This window comes from Taudactylus pleione, unplaced genomic scaffold (assembly GCF_031769625.1).
Source record: "Taudactylus pleione unplaced genomic scaffold, aTauple2 ptg000462l, whole genome shotgun sequence".
In the NCBI taxonomy this organism is placed as follows: Eukaryota; Metazoa; Chordata; class Amphibia; order Anura; family Myobatrachidae; genus Taudactylus; species Taudactylus pleione.
In genome coordinates this window covers 362,878-375,648 of record NW_028284864.1, presented here as the reverse complement: position 1 = coordinate 375,648, position 12,771 = coordinate 362,878, and positions in this window count along the sequence as shown.

The window sequence follows — 12,771 nt, the reverse complement described above, 5'->3', positions numbered from 1 at the left end:
TTGCAGCATCACCTTTCTGATGGGCGGACACTTCACTGCATTAGGCCCCACCCCCTAACCATACACCAGTGAATCACAGCATTATGTCAGGGTGGGGGTGGGGTTTCCATAGTCAGCAACCACGGTGTCTCCTCTGTGAGTGATGCTGCCGGGAACCGACCAGAGAGACTCCTGAGTGTCCAGGTTCCAGCCAAAATTTGCAGCAGTGTGGGGGGCCCCCAAGGAGAGGGGGCCCCTGGGCGAACGCCTAGTCCGCCCCTCCTATAATCCAGCCCTGGCTGTTTACCACAAAACAGGGCTTTTCTCTGCTCTATGAATAGAGCCCTTTATATTTTCATAGGTCATAGATTGTGAATGTCACTGTTAAGCCTTGGTCTTTTGGAATTTACTTAGGGGCATCTCCTATTAAATGTTTAATTTTGCTATTCAAAATGACCAAGTATGTTTCACCTGTTATCAAATTAACAGCATCTATAAATCAGTTACAGTTCTGTACACAATTTCATATTAACATTGTTCTTTTTGTTTTTCATGTTCAGCTGGTATCACAGTGTGCATGTTACCTCCATAGTTGTTTTCAGATGCCCCCTGATAGATGTTCCATGTCCAGTGTAAACAATACATTGAGTCAGAAGGGTTCATTTTTTTCTCTTCCCCATCCCACATGTGTGCTTACACGGTAATAGGGGATGGGTATGTACTTGTTGGTCGGTATGCTAACCCTAACCTGCTCCCCCATCCCAGTGCCTTAACCTAACATCCCCCTACCTGATGCCTGGTCCCTCCTCCCTTAGTACCTAACCCTCCCCCTAGTGCCTAAACTTAACCCCCGATACTTACCTTCGGCATGCCGGCAGTCTGTATTATGGAGCCGTAATCCCGACTGCTGTCGGGATAAGGGCGCCGGGATGTAGTCCATTGGCATGACGTGTGAAGGCATGCTGACTACATCCCCGGTAATAAACATGTTCTTCATTCTTCACATGTAAATACTGGAGAATTGCCTCCCAGATTGACAGAATAATAATTCACTTTCTCTGATTCGCTGTTCACTTGGAAGATGCCTCCTGCATGATATGTACATGTAACGTGCTCCATGAAGGATGGGATTGGTGTGGTTACCATCGATGGCGATATAGTAAGTGGCCATCGATGGTTTCCCCAACCGATGGTCATCCCTGTTCTTTGACTGACTGACCTGTGGGCCAATCAGAATATGGGGCGGGGTTTTGAGGGTGCCTGAGGGAGGGGGCTATGCTCCATGTCCCGACAACTTGTAAAAAAACAACAACAACTATTTGGTTATGCTGTGCCAGCGATGGTGGGAAACAATCTGGTTCTCCTTCACTAATTGTAAAAGCATTTGACATCGGCATAATCCATCGATGATAATGAATCATCGATGTTCGATGGCCATCCCTACTTGACAGTCTAATAAATTCCATGGTCAGGGTTTTTTTTAAAAGAAACTAGTTATAATGTCATATTTCTGGTAAACTTCAGAGAGTTTCATATACAGAAATTCCCCACAACCGCTTGGACTTACCACCAACCCATTTTTTTTTATAACTTTAATTGTACAGTATGTAAAGAGTTATGCAAAGTAAAACACAGTTACAGTATCAAGTTTGAGTTTCCTTTAGACCTTTTCTTTATTCAGAATAAATAAAAATGATTACCTGTATTAAGTATATACGGCTCCTCGTTTAGTGACCAATTCGTTTAACGACCTAGTCGTAGGAACGGAGCTCAGTCATTAAGTGAGGAATGTCTGTATTACTGCTTATACCTATATTAAAAAAAGGATGCTTGAACCTTTGCTACTCTGCTATAGTACACAGCTTGGATGGAAGCATTGCATTTTGTCACCCTAGAGTGGAGGGGGGGTTACACAATTAAAGAAAAAATAAACCAAATAATAATGAGTTTCAAACTGACATCCACACGCCTTAGAGCATGCAGACGCCGACGTAGGGGTGAGTAGCGGGCGATCCCAGGCCGCATCCTGACAGTACCCCCCCCCTTTCAGGGTGGACTCCGGACACCAGGATGGCTTGTTAGGAAATTTCCTGTGGAAGGAGCGGATAAGCTGAGGAGCACAGTCATCCAAGGCTTTAACTCAAGAGCGTTCTTTGGGGCCGTAACCCTTCCAATCAATCAAGTATTGGAGCTGTCCCAACCGAAGACGTGAATCCAGAATTTGTTTAACTTCAAATTCAACTCCATGTTGAGTGTGAACCTGTGGAGTTTTCGGTGGGAATTGTTGAAACCGATTAAGGATTAAAGGACGAAGCAGTGAGATATGAAAGTATTTTGATAACTATAAGTGAGGAGGCAAATCTAATTGATACACAATTGGATTTATGACTTTCAAAACTGTATAAGGCCCAATGAACCGTGGAGCGAATTTCATACTTTGCACCTTCATTCTGATGTTTTTTGTGGATAACCAGACCTTGTCACTGGGTCTCAACAAAGGAACTGCCATTCGCTTTTGGTCAGCATATTTTTTATAATTATAAGAGGTTCTTTTCAAAAAAGCATGGACTTCCTTCCAAATTCTCGAATATGATTCAAGAAGCTTCGTAGCTGCTTTAACTTCTAATGGAGGCAGACCTTGAAATTCCGGTACCTTGGGATGTCTACCAAACACTGTGAAGAAGGGTGGTATCGGAAGTTGTGAGCAAATTCCGCCAATGGTAGCAGATCCAGCCAATTATCCTGGGAAGAGGATATGAACAACCTTATGAAGGTTTCCAGCTCTTGATTCACCCGTTCGGTTTGCCCATTGGTTTGAGGGTGGTATGCCGAAGATAATTTCAGCTTGATTCCACAGGAGTAACAATGCACGCCAAAATGTAGCCACAAACTGCACCCCCTATCGGACACAATTTCAGATGGTAGACCGTGCAGATGAAAAATCTCGAGAATAAAAATCTTGGCTTGTTGCGGTGCAGAAGCCAAACCTTGTAATGGAAAATGCCATTTTGGATAAGCAGTCCACGACCACCCAAATAGTGTTGTAATCATGGGAGAGAGGTAAATCAGTGACAAAATCCATGGTCTAGTAGGAATGGGAAGAGGTTGAAGAAGCCCCGCCGTTTTCCTATGAGGAGTTTTGTGCTGGGCACATTTGACACATGAAGCAATTAATTCCATGACATATTTTGCCATTGTTGACCTCCAGTATGCACGCTGTAAAAACTGGAGTTTTCAGGACTCCAGAGTGCCCAGAAAACAAAGAAGTTGTTTTCGGAGATCAGGAACTACAAAACTTTTGCCCGGAGGTGGAGTATCTATCTGGGTTTGAGCAAACATCGTAGGAAGGAGTATGGTCTGGGATTCGGAGCAATCTTCATTACCCTTGACAGATACAATTTTTGTTAAGGTTACCAGGAAGATATACAACTTTAAAATCAAAGCGAGAGGGGGCGGGGCTTGGACGCCATACAGGGAAGCAGCAGATTCCCGGAGCTCTGTACACTGGTCTCTAAAACAGCATCTTTACAGCTGCACTTGTCTGCTGCTTCTTCCCGCAATCAGCTCATACAGCCGCCTGGATCACTGTGACTCACCGGCTGCCTGCGCAATGGCCCCGGGGAACGTCCTGATCACCGAACCTCTTCCAGGCTCCCAGCCGCCATAGTCCCAATGTGTGGGAGTCCCTAACTGGGCAGGTAGCACTGGATCGCTTGCCAATTTAACACCAGGACACTCACCTCACCACCAGCTTGCTGACCTTCCCTTGCTGATCACAGCGCGCGCCATAGTGAGCCGTAGCGTATTCAGGCGCTGGGAATAGCATGGCGCGATGTGTAAGCACATTTGTGGCGCAATCATCCACAATGTAACTGGGCGTATATCTGTACCACCGACAGCATGGGTTGAAAAGTGTCAGAGGCAAAAATATGTAGGGCCACCAATAATTTACATACTGTACACCAGGTTACCACTTTCTTTGTGGTAGCCCTGGGTTCCAGGTCAGGCCTTAACATTTCATACAATCCTGAACTGGCATGAGAGTACAGTCAATACAATTTGATCACCTCTGCCTCGGGGAGGTCTGCCAGCAAGCGCCTTCTTTTATAAAAGTGTGGATGTGGGATTGGTACTGGGTCAGAATCAGGTGATGGAGTCATTCCTGCAGCAACAGTCTCACCATCATGCTCACAATCAGTCACTTCATTCACCCAACTCTCACCTTGCTCCATAAGCTCATGAAACATGCACATCCATAAAGCAGCTTCAAATTCCTCCATCTCGTGATTTTCAAGTAAAAAAATGCAATTATATGAAAACTATAAGACTGGTAACTGAACCAGACCTACTCCTGCTAATTCACAGTGCAAAAATGGCCACTTACAAGATGGTATAAAAATTTGTGGGAATGTTTCTTTTGTATTTTCATAGAAAATGAGGGTGGAATGGACTAGCTCACCTCCTTTTGTAGGGGGGGGGGGGGTATACACTGTCCTGGTACAAACAAAGGCTAATTTCGCACCTCCCTGATATGCGTGATAAAAAGAGCAAGATTTTTTAAAAATTGAGCTCAAGAAATCGGCCACTTAAATTGAGCTCGAGAAATCGGCCACTGGAACAATTGATTAGCCAAGGGGCCTAATTTAGAGAAGGATGCAATAGCACTTTTTACGCAGATCAAACGATTGTTTGCTAATGCGCATGTTCAAATGCCGCACTGCGATTGCATTGTGTTCACACATGGAGGACACACTCGTAAAGTGAGTGACAGGTAGCCTGCGTTTAGGGGAGGTAATGGGGGTGGTTAGAACAACGCAGGCATGTCTGACCGTTTAAACGCCGTTTTCGTGGTCGTGCGATCTCCTGTGCAGCACGAGAGCCCTCAGCTTATCATGAGAGCTGTCGTGTTTGCGGCTGGTCAGACTTGACTTACATGTTGCATACTGTAACTGCCCAATGTGCATTGATGGTACCAATATTTATGTTGTTGCACGTCGTTATACGTATATGAGAAGGCAGCAGTGGGCGTCCAAATGCTCAGGTACGCTTTCAAAGGCTTTAGAATATTTTAGCACCTGCGATCCGTGAGAGTATGCAATTGTGTTTGCATTACTGTGCACTCTGATTCAGGCCCTATGCCCTATACTTTCCATTAAAAAAGTGCACATAAAATGATTGCTCGTACTTGTTCTTTGAGCGTGTGAAAAAAAAAAAGAGCACTAAAATAATTTTTTTCCGCACGAGGAAAATAGGTGCAATTGGATAACATGAAAGCAGAAAAATAAAGAAAATTCACGCAGGGAGAGAAATTTTATATTTCTCTCGACTAATTGAATATCCAAGATGTATTTATATTTTATATACTTCTTTCACACTAAAACTTTTGTAGTGGACGATTCTCCTTTTCTTGTGTCTACAGCTCACGTAAAGCGAGTAAAGAAGGAGGAGGTTGGTCATTGGACAGACAGAGTCCTTGTTATACAGGGTACTAATTATCCACATATAAGGTGTTTACACAAAGTTACATTTACATACACTACAACCAGTGTTTGAGATTATTTTGTATTGTATACATCTTACAAGGTAATATAAATATTCTTCAATCTTTAAATGTAAATTCAGGAGTATTGCCTTCCAGATTAATTCACTTTCTCTGAATCACTATTTATTTGGAAAATGCCTCCTGCATGGTCCGGTTTTTTTTTCAAATAAATTTGTTATATTGTTGTATTTTTGGTAAACTTCAGAGCATTTCATATATATAAGACACCGGATGTAAGTGTGTTAAAAGGAGACAGTTGTTTTATGAACATTATAATTCCCCAAAAGCTGGCTTAAGAGATATTATTATCTCAAACTACTACTTAGAACCTGTATAGTGCAAACACTAACAGACTGATTGCTATTTTGATTCAACCAGACTGAATTGCTTTGACTTTATAATATAAAATCGTGAATAGACTGCACTAACATATCAGCTGCTTTCATCCGATTGAATTAATGGTTTTATGTTTAATATATGTTTTTATGAGTATGATTCATGCCTGAGATTTCCAGGGTAACAACCCTATAAGATAACACTGACGTTGATCTATTGTGTAATATTTATTGTATGTTAGTAATTTTTAACAATTAAAATTTGAATATTTTTTTCTGTGATTGCCCAGCACTCCTTTTATACATGTTTATTTGATTCCTGAGGTTTTTATTTTGAGGGTCAGCTCCTCAACATTTGGGAGCAACAGTCCTATAAGAGTGTATTTAATTTGATCATTAAATAGAGGAGTGTAGTTTTTTTTCTATTAGCGCCTTTAGTATTGTGGTATTACATTTCATATATATCTGCTCATATCTATATTAAAAAAAGGATATTACATAAAATTTTCAGATTTGCAATACATACTTATTCAAACATTTTTATTGCATTTTAATATTTTATTACATATTATATTTTACATGCATCCCTAGTGTTACCTTTCTCATGAATAAATTACTTGTCATATAGTATAAAACAATGTGACATCACTGTTTTAAATGTATTTGCATGTATTTGTATGGTACAAATGTTATTATATATTTTATAGCTCATATACACCTGCCCCATTGATACTTTTATTTTAATATAGTAATTATGAGACAGGAAGTGGTCACCAGATCCCCATGCTGAAGTCTTCTGATAAGACGAGATGTGTTGGGTTGCTGTTGAACCTGGACTTCCCGCATGGACAGATTAGCTTTTTCTATTTTGTACGTGTAATCATTTGTTTTTTATTGCTAAATAAAACTTTTATTTAAAAAAATGATGATTACCTTTCTTGGGACTAATTGTTCCTAATGTAATTCACAGAACACTTTGCTCACGGTACACACTGTGTTGTATTTCATTTTTCCATATATCCTAATTTATATGGTGGTTATTGTGACAGAAGATACATGAATAAGAAAAGTTATGTATCTACTCATTTTTTGCCACTTCACTTTGGGTGTTATTAAATAGAATTAACAGATAAATTTTTTTGTAAAGATGAGAACAATACAAAAACCACCAGCACAAAGGACTGGAAATAAAAAGTGACACAATAGTAGAACATTTAAGACCACCAAATTATCAAGTATACATATCAACATACAAAAAGTTGTGTGTCTGCAAAACAACAGTTTCATCCTATTTTTAAAATAAAACATAGCATAAAAAAGAAGAAAAAGGGTGTGTAGAGAAGAGACAAAAAGAGAAAAGAAGGGAAAAAAGGGAAGAAAAGGAGGCAGGAAAGACTCAGCTGAACCACCTACATATAGGTAGCACAGGGCACAAATCACAGAAATCCTGGCCTAATTCAGAAAAATCAATTAAATGCTTGGGTGACTTGAAAGTAAGAGGTCCAGGGTTTCCCTATTTTAGAAAAACTCTTGGAGGAGCCTCGCAGAATACTGGTGATATATTCCATAAAGTGAATGTGCCAAATTTAAGCTATAACCTCTCCAACGGTAGGATCCTCCATTTTCTTCCATGCCAAAGCTATATGACACCTAGCTGCCAACATCGTGTGGGAAAATAATTTATACTGATGTTAAGTTGCTTCAGGGACACGTACTGGCAGAAGAAAATGTTTGGGACTAAAAGGGATTGGAGTGCCTTGGCAAGGGCACCAATCTCTTTCCAAAAGGGGACCAGTTTTGAACAACTTTACCAAATATGTAAAAATGTTTTATCGTCTATCCCACAGCACCAACACAGACTGGAGATCTCTGGGTGCATTTTGTTTAACCTAGTGGGGACATAGTACCATCTATTAAACAATTTATAGGCACAGACTGGAGATCTCTGGGTGCATTTTGTTTAATCTAGTGGGGACATAGTACCATCTATAAAACAATTTATAGGCAATCTCTTTTAAACGCACACATATAGAACTAGAGGCTACATTGGAATATATGCCCTCCCAGTCTTCGTCATTTAAGGCTTCCCATACGTCAGCCTCCTGTGCCCTTTCATGAGCGTCTCTCTCCTTGGGACACGTACGTATGAGGTCCGTATACAGTGTGGAAATAAGCCCTCTGGTGCTTGACCTCTAGACCCATTTACTGTAGTGAGGGGTCTAATATTAAGTTGTGATATCACCGTAGAGTGAAAGTGCCGAATTTGCAAATATTGATAAAATGCCTTACGGGAAATGGAAATTTTCTGTGGATATCCAAAAATGTAGGGTAGGATGAGTTTTGTGTGATATTGTTCAACAAGAATCCACACACAAAGTAGCATAACACTATAATTCCCGGTGCTGGTAATATATGTAGAAAATGTTAATCAGTATCTGCTGCAATTAATTGAGGGTCTAATTAGGACCCAAAAGATCAAAAGGATCCCTAGAAGATATACAGGAAAAACAATAATCACTGCGCTGATATTGATATTTTATAATCCAATGGTTTCAAAAAGATATAAACATATGCTCTCTTATACAAACAGGAGGCTGGTTTCAATAGTACCACATATATTTATTCAAACACCAATTAAATATATACACATATATCTCAATAAAGGATCACATAAATGGCAACAATAATCTCATGAGATAATTTGCATTCAATTGCATAGAAGCATATAGTATAAAAAGCTTACAACAGTGTTTCTACGGTCAATAATTTATATATCACACAAGGTCTTTACTAAGCGGCAAGTCTACAGTATAATTTGTTAGTGTGTCAGGTTTAAAACAAGTAGCAAAAATGTTGCTTTTCATCGAGTAATCTGGCAGACCGGTTAATTAGTATGCAGTTAAATAGTCTGTATAATACTGGCGTCCCAGTATAGATATAGTTTCTACCACCCGGTAGATAGCTTGGAAAACATAAAGTTACCTCTGTCTCTATGAAAGTAAATTGCATGTATCCTTGTTTATAAGGTCTGTTGGTACCAACGTGGCCACGCTGAAAGAAACCGTGTGCTGGATACTTAGCTCCTGTGTGAAGCGGTGGCTGGAGGTGCTGCCGCGGCTGATGTAAAAGAACAGCTGCCGCCGCAAGCCATAGGAGTTGACGGGTCTTGGGTCGCAATCTCTCTGGGTGGGAAACAACCGGTGACCGGAGCAAGAGTAGGTGTAGTAGAAGCGGGGTAGTAGAAGGGGAACCCCTAGGCCACCTCTAGACGTGTGTCTCTGTAGCAAGTCCCTCACCCTGAGGCATTTTTTTTTACCAAATTGTGATGTAATATAGTGTAGATGTTTAAAAACATAAGGAGGTACCCTCACTGGCAGGGTTTTAAATAGATATAAAAGTCTGGGCAGCAGGTTAATTTTAACGGCATTGATTCGGCTGATCCAGGAAATATAGCATCCTCCCCAGCTCTCAAGATCTTTCTTAAATTGTGCTAAAAATTTGGGAAAATTAGATTGAAAGATCTGGTGGTAGTTCCTGGTAACAGAAATTTCCAAATAGGTAAGCTGACGTCTATTCCATTGAAACAGGGGCATGTATGCTCCAACTGGCATGTAGCTTCTAGGGGGATATAGAAGTCAAGGACTTAATTTTGTAACCTGAAAGGGCGCCATATTCCTTTATTTCTCTAAATAGGTGGGGAAGCGAGTGAACTGGGTCAGTAATAGTAAGTAGCACATCGTCTGCATATAACGCTATTTGGTGCTTAACAAGCCCAACTAATGCCCTTTATGTTTGAATTAGCTCGTATCTGCGCTGCCAATGGTTCTATCGTCAGGGCGAATATGAAGGGGGATAATGGACGCCCCTGCCACTTTGTGTTTTTATATACCTGTTCACCAATTCTTTCTTGCAAGTTAACCTTGTTATATCTAGAGACATAAAATTTTTTAAATAAAATACAATATATAATATAAACATAAACATTTCTTTTTATGACAATTCTTTCTTGTGTTTGGGAACATGACTACTATACAGCACTGTAGTCATTATACAAAGAGGGAGATGTATCAAACCTTCCTAAGAGGACTAGCAACCAATTAGATTCTAGCTAACGCATGTCAAGTACATTCTAGAAAATCATAGGTTGAATCTGATTGGTTGTTATAGGCAACACCCCGTAGGTGTCCTACTTTAGAAGGTTTGATATATTACCCCCTATGAGTGCAGGTCTTTATAAAGAGTGGGGCAAACATAAAAAAATATATATAATTTGCTGATATAAATTTCATAATTATTAAATAATGTGGTTTTTACCCTAATTTAAAAAAAAACAACACAATTTACCAAATACATTGATAAAACAAAGGAAACACTGAATTTATAGAATGTTAATTGTTCACTCCTATTTAATGTGGGTTAAAGAAATATTTTCTCCTACTTCAAGGGATAGTCCCTCGCCCATTATCAGAACCCTGCAAGCTGCTTACACCAGCACTTTCCCAGTGGCTCTACCACTCAATTCATCCAGCACAGCTTCTAGTCAGAACTGGTACGTCAGTGCGGCTGCCAGAAGCGTGCGTGTTTGATGATAAAAAGAAATCAACAAGTTCCATGATTTTGACTTTACTTTGTTTCCCATTGGTTCTTGCGCTCACTCCACCATCAGTGCTGTGTGAGCAGAGCATCGGGACATCAAGATATCTATCAGCAAGTGGCTTATGTGAGTCTGTAGAAATACGAATGATTATTGAAAACCTTAATGTGCTTTCTCAGTGTGCATCTAATTATATGTATTACACCATATAATTATTCCATTTTACAGCATTTATAGACTTTGACTAAGTATCCTAAACCTACCCCTAAACCTAACCCTCCCTCCCTGCAGCCTAACCCTCCCCCCCCGCAGCCTAACCTCCTCTTCCTAACCCCAATACTTACCATCGGGATGTCGATGTGCTGGCGCCTGGATTTTGACTGCAGTCGGGATTCCGGCGCTGGCGTTCTGAGCACCGGCATCCCGACAGCCCTAATATAAACTACATCCCAGGACCAGTAGTAAGAGAAAATGGGAGATTAAGTTTCGGTCGGTAGTCAAGTTAACATTTGGGGACATTTGTTATTCAATCAATGGAGTGCATCAGGAGCAAACGCAGGATTTTTACGTGGGGGGTTTCCATATCATATTATTTATATATATATATATATCTTAAAGCAATCCACACACTCTTCGTTTATAGTATAGTTGCTGGGGTGCAGCATCAATTTTCAGTCTGGGCAATTTACCACAGACAAAAATGTATGACATAGTATAGGGGTGCACTACCAGACTTCAGCCGATTCATAAATAGATAACTTTATTTATCCATGATGGAATAAAGTTATCTATTTATGAAGCGGCTGAAGTCTGGTGAGTGCACCCCTATACTATGTTTTATATATATATGTGTGTGTGTGTGTGTCACACACAGAGTATACATACACCCAAAACATACTTACAAACACTCACACATCATGCATACACGTTCCCCCGTCATTTTTACCAATTAATATTTGCATTAAACAAATAGGAAAATATGGAATAGTAATAGAGTTTATTTACACAAAAAAAAAGCGCCGGAGCTGTTACTTTCCCGATGTAGCTGCACAGCACCAACCTTGCCAATTGGACCACACTGACACCAGCAATGTCTGTGTAGATATAGCTTTATTGTATATAATCATGGTGGCACCAAACAGCCCCCCCTCCCTTTCCCTCTATGTCTCACACATCCCAAACACCCTCCCCCCTTCGTCCCTGGGACTTCAATGTCACACATTCAACACACATACACACACATACAAATACATCACACACACACCTACCCGGCCAACAATAACAAGACACTGACCTGGCATGATTCAGCAGTTAGCCTCTCAGTGTCGTGCTGCTTTCCCACACCGCGCCAAACAGCTCCTCGATCCCTCCCTTGTATGCACTGTGGGAGTTGTCACTGGAGAGACATGCCGTCTCTCCATAGAGCCAGTACGCCACGCAGGAGCACCGGAGGAGGCGGAGCTCACAGGCTCACAGCAGGGTTGTGGATAGATCCCCTTCCGTAGATGTACCTACGGAAGGGGATCTATACAAAACCCTCATAGCAGTCAGGACAGCCGAGTGCACACCAGAGCAGCGGGCGCCCGGCAAATAGAAATTGCAGCAGCAGCCGGGTCCGCACCAGAGCATTCTCTGCTCTGTGTGGCCACCCTGGTTATGGCTTCTGAATAAAAATTGGTAGGTCAGTGGGGGGGGGGGTTTCTGGGTACTCAGAAACCCCCCCTGCGTGCGCGAGTGTGCATATTGGAAGAGAGTAGTGTGTAGAGGAAGAAGATAGATAAGGAAGAGCAAGCCAAGTGTGTCGCCAGCAAGTCAAAGACCATGCAAGTATCAATGATTGCCAGGATGGTTAGTGTATGGTGGAAGTACAATGGTTCCAAACACTAAGAAATTTACCTACAGTATTACTATAGGGCGATGATGTACTCCAGATTCTGCAGATGTACCAGATACGATTTAATAGCTCCTGACGAGTGGGTGGTGTAGACAGTTTCCTGCCGTGTGCTTGTTGGTATTTTTCTGATTATGTGATACGCAAAATAAGTTTGTTAGTGGGCTTGGTGACCCTTTTGACTGGGGGCACAAATTAAATTATTGGCAGGGTTGAGTGTGGTGGCGAGACCTGTACCAGAAGTAATGAGTGAGTGGACCATTGTCTATAGTGCAGCAAGTTTTTATGCACACTCACCACATGTGGAAGAAAGCCACTCAAACCAAAGGGTCTTAATTGTCTGGAGAAATTTCCCTGGAGGACAAATTTTTCTCAATCAAGTGTTTTTTTTATTGAAATTTTTTAATAACATAACATCAAACAATAAAAG